The sequence below is a fragment of the Schistocerca nitens genome, chromosome 3 (assembly GCF_023898315.1).
Source record: "Schistocerca nitens isolate TAMUIC-IGC-003100 chromosome 3, iqSchNite1.1, whole genome shotgun sequence".
Classification (NCBI taxonomy): Eukaryota; Metazoa; Arthropoda; class Insecta; order Orthoptera; family Acrididae; genus Schistocerca; species Schistocerca nitens.
Window position 1 is genome coordinate 890,265,012 of NC_064616.1, and position 4,488 is coordinate 890,269,499.

At 42.4% G+C, this 4,488-nt stretch overlaps 1 pseudogene; it reads left to right on the top strand.

The window, feature by feature from the left end:
* Nucleotides 1–480: 480 nt before the first annotated feature.
* Nucleotides 481–598, top strand: LOC126250242 (5S ribosomal RNA; annotated as a pseudogene).
* Nucleotides 599–4,488: the final 3,890 nt, after the last annotated feature.

The following is a 4,488-nucleotide window of genomic DNA, read 5'->3' on the forward strand; positions in this document are numbered from 1 at the left end:
ATCACGGATAGCGCATGACGATGAAAAAAGTAGCGCCATGCCACTAGATCGGGGATTACTTTCAAACTACGTAGCCACACATGACGCACTCATTGCTCTGGGTCCGCAGCAGTTGCTCCAGCAATACGCCGGAAATCAACCGGAAAATTTTGAAGAATTTCAAAATCTTGAGTATCAATTTGATGATTCTTCAGACGAATCAAACGCTGTGTTGGTACAGACCTGTAACTGAGACAACAAATCAGCGTCCGAATATTGTGTAGTGGGCCACTACAACAACTCGTATTGATAATTAGACAAAAACAGAGCCCAAAGCTGTAATTTTTGCGCTGTCCGTGGCGGGACAGGCTTCGCAGGATTGAACAAAGTCGTTACAGGCTGACGATCTGTAATCAAAAAGAACTTCTGAAAGTTAACTGCGCATGCACAGGTCTTGGCGGGCGTTTTCGAGGCAAAAGCAATGGGCCTATTACATGAACAGGCAACGGCCTTGCCGCAGTGGATACACCGGTTCCCGTCAGATCACCGAAGTTAAGCGCTGTCGGGCGTGGCCGGCACTTGGATGGGTGACCATCCGGGCCGCCATGCGCTGTTGCCATTTTTCGGGGTGCACTCAGCCTCGTGATGCCAACTGAGGGGCTACTCGACCGAATAGTAGCGGCTCCGGTCAAAGAAAACCATCATAACGACCGGGAGTGCGGTGTGCTGACCACATGCCCCTCCTATCCGCATCCTCAGCTGAGGATGACACGGCGGTCGGATGGTCCCGATGGGCCACTTGTGGCCTGAAGATGGAGTGTGCTATTAGATGAACCATTTCTGTGGGGGAACACTCCTCTAAGAAAATGCATCTACACCTAACGCAACAAGCTGAGTTGGAGTAAAATGCATCAGATAACGACGACTTAACAGTGCGTCCTATAACCACTGAAATGTGTCCTAAGAGTCTTGGGACGACGCAAAAGGAACACGTTTCCAGCGAAGACATATCAGCATTTGCAATAAATTTAATGTTATGTGTGAGCTTCTCCATGATAGCCTGGAGCTCCTTAATGTTATGGGGTGGCAGAAAATCTTTAATTGCAGACAAATGCAAAAGAGGAGGATGAGTATCCTGTACATTTATAACATGTTTTAAATATTCAAGTTCTTCATGGAAAAAGGAGCACTATTCCTTGTTACACTTTAAGCCAGACACAGAAAGTACTTAAAAGAAACATTCTAAATTTTCCAAATGTTCAGCAGGTGTGCGATGCAACAACAATATTTTCTCGATAGTTTGTACATGAAAGGACTTTTGCTGTTAATTGTTCCAGGAACCATTGAAAAATAGCAGGAGTTGGGGTACTTCCGAATGGTAGTCTTTGAAACTGAAACAAACCCAGGTAAGTGCTGATCACAGAATATTGCTTCGATTCCTTGTCAAGAGGTAATTGTAAGTATGCCTCATCTAAATCAGTCTTGGAAAAGAACCGACTTTGTCCTAGTCCATCTGTTAATGCACCTGGTCGTGGGAGAGGAAATCAGTCCGCAACAGTTTGTGGGTGTAGTGTTGCTTTGATATCAGCACACAGATGTAAGCTTCTGGACGTATTTTTGAGAATGACTAAGGATGATGCAAACTGATCTGCAGAAATGGAATTACCGCCTCATAGTCTTTCCATCATTCCAATTTCTGACCAATCTGCTCACATATAGCATGTGGGACAGGACGAGCACTATGAAATCCTGGTTGTGCATTCTCATTAACAGTAATATGCGATTAAAAGTCTTTAGCCTTTCCTAATCCTGCTTCAAAAGGTTCACTGTACCTGTTGTACAAGTCAGAAACATTAGTATGAGGCACTGAAACACTAATTTGTAACACATTATCTTGTATGCACAGGTTGAACAAATCAAACAAGTCGAAACGAAAACGTTTGCACTGTTTCTAGAATACAATACATGAAACCGAACACTCTTTGTAACGCCATGAAAAGTTGCTGGCAAACTGCACACGCCAATTACTGGTATTTCATGTCCGTTATAAGCAGGCAAAACAGAAGTAGGTTTCTGTATCCACTGGCTACCGATCATTTCATAGGTGTCTTTATTGATGAGGGAAACAGAAGCCCTTGTGTCTAAATGAAATTTAATTGTCTTTTGAGCCACACTTAGTTGAACAAAAGTTTCTTTTTCTGTCTGCGAACTACAGCGGAAGGTTTCTGCGATGCGGAAAAGCTAATCTTTAGTTACTGTCAGCTTTAATGGCAGTGCCGACATGACATTCACTTCGTAAAGTCGTGCCTGCCCTCGCTGCCTTGTAAACAGACTGTATAATACCTTGCTTACCACGCTAGGAACACTTTGTGTTCTGACAAGAAAAAGGTTCGCTATCGTGCTTTGAGAATCGCTGAGGAAGAGACTTCCTCACCTTATTCTGTAGTACACCACATGACTAAAATGTTTTATCTGTAGTTTTATTGTTAATCTGCCTTGCCTTTTTCCACTTTAACGCTAGCATGAACTTTAAACTGAGTGCCTTGTGCACCATGAAGAAGACGAATAAACAGAGCCTCGAAATCAACATTGGTTTTGTCCACAATACTTTGAGACTCTACAATTTACAAAACATGAAACTATTTTTTTTTTCGTCACATGGTGCATGAAGTCAATGAGAAAAGAGAATTTATTTAGTTCTTTTACGTCGAGAAAATGTATGATATCAATTTTTATTCTCTCTATTTACATGCAGACAAGACGCCAATACCGACGAAAGCACAAAAGAGGTATCATTTTCTTTTAATGCCAAGCAAAAATCACAGTACGTAAAGAGAAAATGTGGTGCAAGACCGGCGGTGCAGGCGTAATACTTTAAAATTATGAATACTTAGTAATTCTCGTTGTCCTCCTAAGCTAATAGCTCTTATTACCAATTAAAATTCATGGAAGTGACAGGATTCCCATACCTGCAGATTAGGAACTGACCGCCTTAACCATTACGCGCTTCTACGAATCGTGTACGCTGGGTTTGCGAAATGGTGTGATATGATCTGTAATGTCACATGTTTTCCATGCAAAAGATTTAACATACCGAATGAAAGCTGCGCAGGGCGTCTTCTACGGAAATGCAGACAGTCCAGCTGACTTTCAATTCCATGAACGGAGTTTGAAGAAGATAAGCTAACTGAAAGTGGAGCAGTATGTATTCTGCTAGGTTTTATCAGATCTGTTTGTCTGGAGATGTCGCGTGTGGGACAATGAGAGATCCTAATAGCTGCTAACGCAAGTGTCATAAACTTTCGACACAGTTATGGCGAAGTTATTCATGTGGCAATTGCTCCTGCAGAAAATGGCTTGAGGGTCTTTGAGAAGCATACATTCTACCACCATGATAGAAATGTATCAGAAAATGCAGCTGAATTATAGACTTGTATCTACCTTTCGACGAAAGTTTGATATAATGAAAGAAAACTTGTTTCGGTCACACTTACGAACTGATTCAGGCATATCACAAAGTAATCAAAAAGTATATTTACAAGGAAAATGTATCTCTAATGATGCAGGTACAAAAAGAAATATACGAAAAAGCGTGCAATTCTGCTATTCGTTTTCACATCCAGATTTACCGCAGTATGTTCGTTGCTTCCATAATGTTTGCATCGGGTGATGATTTCCTAAATGACAAACAACACACAAATTAACGGTCCCTTGGAGGCTCTTCTGGGCCTTTCTTGTGAAGTAACTCAGTATTTTCAAAACAGACACCTCTGCTCAATCCTACAGTGTATTGAATGGACGTTTTGAAATAGCTTATGATGCAGAGCTTGTCTCACGATTTAATCACTGAATTTCGTTCTGGCCGTACGCAGATCGAATAACTAAAACGAGAAAAAGACTAACAAACCGAAGTGTTTCTCCAGCGAAATCCTAATCGACTTGTGTATCAACCAGCGCAGTGAAAAATCGAGCTATTACCTCTAAGCCAACATGACACTGCTGCAGTATACGTTTTCTCATTACGTCCATATTTCTTAACGTAGATTACTCGGATCACGACATTAGAGAGCAACTTTAGATTAGGTGCCAAACGTCAAGCCTGGCTTCAAACAACAAATTTTACTCACCCAGTGTCACATCTTAAGTGTAAGCTATACATGATATTTCATCGAGGTGACAAGCAAGAGCCGGCCGCGGTGGTCTCGCGGTTCTAGGCGCGCAGTCCGGAACCGTGCGACTGCTACGGTCGCAGGTTCGAATCCTGCCTCGGGCATGGATGTGTGTGATGTCCTTAGGTTAGTTAGGTTAGTTAGGTTTAAGTAGTTCTAAGTTATAGGGGACTGATAACCACAGCAGTTGAGTCCCATAGTGCTCAGAGCCATTTGAACCATTTTTTTGACAAGCAAGAACAGTATAAGACTTAAACCTGCCCGCCGGCCGGCCGCCTCGGGGACAACGTCCGAGTCGTTCACTTCAGGTGGTCGATATTTCCGGCCGCCCTCAAAATTT